At 33.6% G+C, this 7,135-nt stretch overlaps 1 long non-coding RNA gene across 1 annotated transcript; it reads right to left on the reverse strand.

Annotated features, from left to right (window-relative positions):
- Positions 1 to 508: 508 nt before the first annotated feature.
- On the reverse strand, positions 509 to 3,123 carry LOC119192788. Its single transcript, XR_005113750.1, has 3 exons — positions 3,013 to 3,123; positions 2,814 to 2,920; positions 509 to 616 (listed from the first exon to the last, which is right to left on the reverse strand). It is a non-coding gene; the product is annotated as an uncharacterized LOC119192788 (long non-coding RNA).
- Between the last annotated feature and the right edge of the window lie 4,012 nt (positions 3,124 to 7,135).

Consider the following 7,135-nt stretch of genomic DNA (forward strand, 5'->3'; position numbering starts at 1 on the left):
CGCTGGTGCGTCCTGATAGACTTGCTGGAGTGGCACCGCGCCTTGCTTGCGCGCCTCGCTAAGTTTATGGCGCTGCTGTGCGCGAAGCCGACGGCGTCCACCACACGCTAAAAGAAATGAAGGTATATTACTATTAAAACTTACGCGAGACATTAAATTAGTCGAAAACAACACTGTTTTACTCATGTACTAAAGTAGTCGGAATCGCCGACTAGTTTCGACCTATTAAGTAGGTCATCCTCAGGGGCGAGTGCTAAGTATAGTGCCAGTGATCGAGAGGCCTCCGCGACGCGACGTCCTTTTTACTTACTTACTTACTACTACTACTTACTTTAGTACGTGAGTAAAACCATGTTGTTTTCGACTAAGGTATATTACGTTTATATTAGTATACTAGCTTACGTTATTTATGACAATAACATATCTTAGCGATAAATTTATAGATAGGACATGTCACTCCTATATATTTTTTCTATTATCACTTAGAGGTTATAGGTTCTCTACGGCCCTGAACATCCCAGGTTTAAATCCTGGCGTGGTCGCCATGTATTGTTAGATATTGATTGAGGAGACGTAATGCTACGACGACAGCTCGTTTTAGACCCTTTAGTGTAAACTGAAAATTATATTTAAAATTATTTTTATAGAAACTGCAATTAAATTATTGTACCGATTTTATATAGAAAATACAAACGCATAACAAATAATGAAAAACCTTCAAATATAATAAGTTAAGATATTGTTTTATGTGGTTCTGAAATGCGTGATTTCTTAAATTTTACAACCTTATCTCCAACTTCATCACAAATTGCATGCAGCTTTGCACGCGTGTAAAAGTTTTCCGGGATAAAATTTCCGCTATTTCCCCGAGACAGAAATAAGAAAATCTCCATAACAAATTTCATCGACATTCGTTGGGTAGTTTTTGAATTTATCGCGTTCGGTTAATTTTTCGCGATTTTCTTTTATAATAGGTATATACTAGTTTTGCCCGCGGTTCCGCCCACGTGATATAGTTCTTCGTTACAATCTCAAAAGTTATAATTTTTCTCATTTTACAAAGTTTTCATTACTGCTCCGTTCCTTTTGATCGTAGCGTGATGATATATAGCCTTCCTCGATAAGTGAGCCATCTAACACTAAAATAATTTTTAGTTCGAACCAGCAATTCCTGGGATTATCGCGTGTAAACAAACAAACAAACTCATCAGCTTTATATAATAGTAAAAAGTATCCTATATCAGTCTCCCGGTTCTAAGCTACCTCCCCACCAATTTTCAGCTAAATCGGTTTAGCCGTTCTGTAGTTATAAATAGTGTAACTAACACGACTTTTCTTTTATATATACATATAATATATAATATTATAAAACAAATTTTAATTAAGTGCGTTCGGGTAAGATCGGATACGGGATAAGATCGTATAACGAAAAAATACCAGGGATCTATGGTTATTTTTTAGTTTAAGCTATGTAGGCGGCTACGCAGTCTCTTTTTGCCCCACCCTATATACCACAGTTGATGCTACGACCAAGAACGGGTATGCTACGTGCATTGAAACAAAAAAGGTGGATTTAGCTCTTCTTAACATTTTTGAGACTTCTGTTTGATTTTGTGGGCCTTAACATACTATCATTAGAAGCGTTATTAGAACGGAGTCCGAACTTACCCCGCGAAGGCCCGATCTTTTCTAAGGCTTTTAAATTTCTATACAGATATTATCATCTATGTTTAAGCTAACACAGAGAGAATTGTAAGATGATTAAATTATCCCATAAAGTAGCATTAATAATAACCAGTTGCATGTATAAAATGATGTTAATATTTTATGAGAAAAAAATTTTCGAGACTCCTCGCAACACACCGAAAACCGTCCGAAATTAGCCGAACGCATTCTATATTATATATAGTAACGCAATGTCAAAATGACCCTGTATAATAGTATAGATATAGATCCTAATAATATTATAAATGCGAAAGTTTGTGAGGATGGATGTATGTTTGTTCTGCTTTCACGAAAAAAAAACTACTCGATTTGGATAAACTTTACAGTAATATTGGTTATACATCAGCATAACACATTGGCTACAATTTATAATGATTTTGTGTAATTTGGTCACAATATAACAATATATATCAAGTAAGTCGAAAAAAAATCCCGGAAAACTCCTTCACGCGCGAATCCGCGAGCAAAAGCTAGTAAATAATAAAGAGATACAGCATCCTTTGCTGGTCAACATATTGTATTTTAATTTATTGATAGTTTGTGCCCCAGCACGAATACCGGTGCAATGATCACTTTGCCATGCTAATATTATAAGAAAAGTGTAAAATAAGGGTCATTTTGGCGCAAGTACGTTCTATATATCGTGGAACTGTAAATTTTATGTTTCACCTATAAGTATATTTAAAAATATTATTTCTCTTAAAATGAGGGAGTTACGGCCTAAAATTGGTTTTATAGTAAATTATTTAAAAATGTAAAATTTTAATTCTTATAGGTCAAATAATTCATTAAAATTTTACAACTTTTTACATACATAAATTTAATAGTATTTGTCTAGAAAGCAACTTGATAGGATAACAAATGAAGTTCAGAAATATAAAATTTGATTTTCTGCCTCTATTGTAAAGTTGACGTTGGTCCTTTACGATATTCGAAATTTCGACCAATATAGACATAATTAGTTTCATCTTTACGAAAAATATAAACATTGCTTAGTAATAAAGTCAACAAAGGTATATCAGAAAGAAACCTTAATTATAAATATGAAACATTTACGACGCAATAAGCTAAATAATGGCAACACTAACCTATGTCATTTAATAAATTATCCTTTTTATACGACTAGAGATTACCAAAGTCTTAATGTACGTGATATCTTCTCGTTATTTCTATTTATGCTGTGTAATCTCGACTCCTGCAATGGACACATTCCCCTTTACCGAAGATTCAATATCAATCAAAGAGTTTTAATATTATATGGTTCAGATATTGGGAATATTGTCTTACAAAAATTTGGGCTCTATGGTTTCTCAATCTGCCGTTATTAGTAAAACGCCAATGTAAAATACTTCATATTTCCATGTCGTGATTTGGACGTTTTAATGCGTATATTAAGCATATTTTCTGTAAATATGTTATTTTTGTATTATAAGGAAGCTGTGACATCTATATAATATTATATATATACAGGCCTTTTTGTCACTTCTTTTTGAGGGCACGCTAATTCCCGAAACTTGTAAGTCCATAATTTTTGTACCCTCCCTTCTTGTACTTTTAAGTGCATTTTTCGATATTTACCTAGACGTGACGTCTATGCGTTTATATAAAAATCAGGAATTTAACTATAAATTAAGCTACATATACCTAAATATTTGTACCTGAAAAGGTCTATTTTTTATACCTTATCCTTTCCACTAAGTTCCGGTTCGTTAGAAAGGTTTGTGGAACAGGCAATAAGATAAGGGTGGCAGGTGTACAAATGTAAAACATTTGCTTGTATGTCGAATTATTTTGTGTAATCGACCATCGTTTTTGTATTATCTCGGTGTAAAGCCCGCGTAATTGTTACGACTGGCGGGGAATAATCATTGCTCACCATCCGTGGGGACTATCGGACCCCACTACAATCATCAGGTGCAATTATCAATCACATCGCCGCGTCCCTACAAAAATAAAAACACTATTGGACCCCACTCCCATTATCATAAGGTGCAGGTCACTTATCCATGCATGTAAAAAAAATACGCTCTATCAATCACGATTTTCAATTCAGATTAATGAATGGCTTGGAATGATCAGAATATTATTACTATCTCGTAGAAAACTTTGACAGTCATACATGACTGATGAAACAGTTCTAAAATAAATATTATGCACCAGTGGCGAAGGGTGAAGTTTTTCAAAAGTGAAGCCGACACAAAATATAGGTACTAATATGCATAAATAAAAAGCGGCGATAGCCTAGTTGGGTGTGGAACGGACTGCCAAGACGAATGTCCGCAGGTTCAAATCCCAAGTACACACACCTCTGACTTTTCTAAAATCATGTGTGTATTCTTTGTGGATTTATCGTTCGCTTTAACGGTGAAGGAAAACATCGTGAGGAAACCTGCACATCTGAGATGTTCACTATAGGAATTTCGAAGGTGTGTGAAGTCTACCAATCCGCACTAGGCCAGCATGGTGGACTAAGGCCTAATCCCTCTCAGTAATGGAGGAGGCCCGTGCTCGGTAGGTGGGCAAGTATATAATACAGGGCTGATATTATTATACGCATAAATGTGGTCTGCAAATCGTTAATGATGATTAGATACTACATGAAAGGGAAGCCGGCACGAATCGGGTTATATGGACCTTTCGCCACTGATATGTACTCACTGCTTACTCCATTAAGGTATGATTTCGTATATTTAAATCTGTTATCACGCGATAAACGCAAATATAGTTCGCGTTTCAAAAAATCGTGTCGTCAGCTCGTTTATATAACACGCCTATGGACCCTTAAGGTCCTGCTCGAGCAAATGACCTTGAGTATTCGTGCCACACATTTACGGCGGAGTTACGGGCTGGAATATGCAAAGATTCACAAATGATTTCTTTAAAACAGCAATTTAAAGCCTTTTCGAAAATTGTAAACTACAAAAATATTCCTCATGAATTTGTCTATCTGACAATTTCAAAAATTTGTGTCATTTTCAGTATGAAATTAATGAAACAATGAGCATATAAAAAAAATTTAACAACTAAAGTAAAGATAACATATTGTAGAAATATGACGTTTAATTCCCTTCTTTATATATTTTTTTTATCTTTAACATTTACCAAATATTCTGTCTCATCTGTTATCATGACCTTTTTATTTGCTTAAATACATTCGTCTTATGAATTATATTTTAAGAAGTTCGTAAAAAGAACAAAAAAAAAAACAGATGAAGACTGGAAAAAATCGTTAAGAAATATCCGTTGCGTACAGTTATTATGAGAAATAGTCCTTGGATTTATTTCTCTTAAAATAAATTATTAGTTTTAATGGGGAGCACCTTAAATACCTGGGTCCTTTGCGCTTGATGACGGTCCGCCCACTCTTGTCCTCGCTGACTTTTCTTTTCCACTATTATTGGAACAGGTACCTTAATTAGATAATTGGATGTAAGTAATGAAGGGCTATTTTTGTTACTACGGTAGAGCTTAAGATGTTTAGACTTGACAGTATAGTACACCTATTCTTCAAATAAGTTATCATTTAACCAATAATTTTAATAAAGCCGATTCTAAAACAATAGTGCTACTAGCCTAAATTATTAAAGTCATAACGTATATTTTGCAATAACGTTATTTATTTATTTAAACTTTATGTACTGTAAAGGTATACGGGTGGTCTTAATGCCTGTGAGATTTTCAACAGTCCACCTTTGGGTGATGCAGAGATGAGACAATGTGGGTGTAAGTATATATATACTACATACATTATAATTCATTAATTCGCGTAGGATTCCTCTATGTATATTCCAACAAAATATAAGTTTATTTTAACAATGAGAACTCAAGCGCGTAGCGATGACGTCACATCGTAGTACTACGCTCCAATAATATGTAAATGATGGCTTCAATATATTTTTTACATATCAGTGGCGGTGTTAAAATTTCCGAAAAGGAAGCCAACTCAAAATGTAGGTTTTTATTTATGTATATTTCGGCCACTATGCTATAAATATTAAATATTTATTAGCTAATAAGTAATATTTATTTTAATAATTTGCTTACATATATTATGAAAGAGAAGCCGGTAGGAATCCATTTGTATAGACCCTTCACTTCTGTTACGTGTAGTGCTAATTTTAATAAGAGATGTATTTATGAGATAATATGTGGGTCATAATTCAGCTCAAATACACCTATTTTAACTTGAATTGACACACATTGTTCCAGCTCTCCCTAACAAACGCCCACATTCCCAGAATAATCGGTGCGCGGCAACTGTCGACTATTGATGGGTGACCGGCAATCTCGATGGCCACATGAATGCAGTACAGAGCAATATTATTTTATTTCTAGAGAGATACATATATGGGTGAAATCACAATGGCAGGGCAAACGTATTCGTGTCTAACAATTCAAATTAATTGATTAACTAGTAGTTGAATCATTTAAATTTTTTTTTTCAAATTCATTTTTTTTTGTAAAGATTCATTGTAAAGATTTTTTGAGAAACATCTAATTATAGATTATAATATCAGAAGCTGACAAAACTTATTAAATGTAATAGAGTAATTAGTCAAATAAAGTTATCATAATATTCAAATTTTTTTATAAAAATTAAATGGAAAACATCCTAATTTTAGAAGCAACGCTAACTCTAATTTTGACACAAATTTATAACCTACCCGTTCCTAATTTGAAATTGGATAAAAACTTCATGCATAATTTTGCGACATTCTTAATTTGAAATTTAAAAAAAATCATACAAACATTTTGCGTTAACAAAGGTCAGAAAGGGCAAGGAAGCAATAAAGTATCAACGTAAAACCGCCGTATAAACAACAATTTAACACCGTGTCCGAGAAAGTGAATGTGGGACCTTTAAAATTAGCACTATTATAGCACGAGTGGTGTTTCGTGTCTTGAAAAGAGCGTCGTATATTTTATGTGGCGAAGGATCCAGAACTTTACAGTGTTTTACAATAAATAGTATAAATTGGCTTATTGAATGGTCGTTTATTTTGAGTCTCCTTACCTAACATTTTAGTCTTGTAAGTCATAAAAATATATATTTTATAATATTCCAGTCATATAGTCATGTCAACAGTACAAATAAATTTGTATTAAATATTACTCTTCCTTATTTGTTTCGTCCTTTCACTATTCATTAATTTAATAAAGTATGAAAATGTATGCCAGTTCACTTTCATTTGCCTGACAACAAAGTTGGGATGAATACAATACGTGGAAAAATAAAGTGGGAAGTGACGTTTTATTAGATACTAGCTTTTGCCTACGGCTCTGCTGGCGTGATAAATTGTTTCCAAGATAAAAAGTAGCCTTTACCACTCAGGAGTAATGTAGCTTCCTATTAGTGAAAATAAAAACAATCGGTTTTGTAGTTCCTGAGAACTGCGTAAAACAAAAATAC

The sequence above is a fragment of the Manduca sexta genome, unplaced genomic scaffold (assembly GCF_014839805.1).
Source record: "Manduca sexta isolate Smith_Timp_Sample1 unplaced genomic scaffold, JHU_Msex_v1.0 HiC_scaffold_317, whole genome shotgun sequence".
In the NCBI taxonomy this organism is placed as follows: Eukaryota; Metazoa; Arthropoda; class Insecta; order Lepidoptera; family Sphingidae; genus Manduca; species Manduca sexta.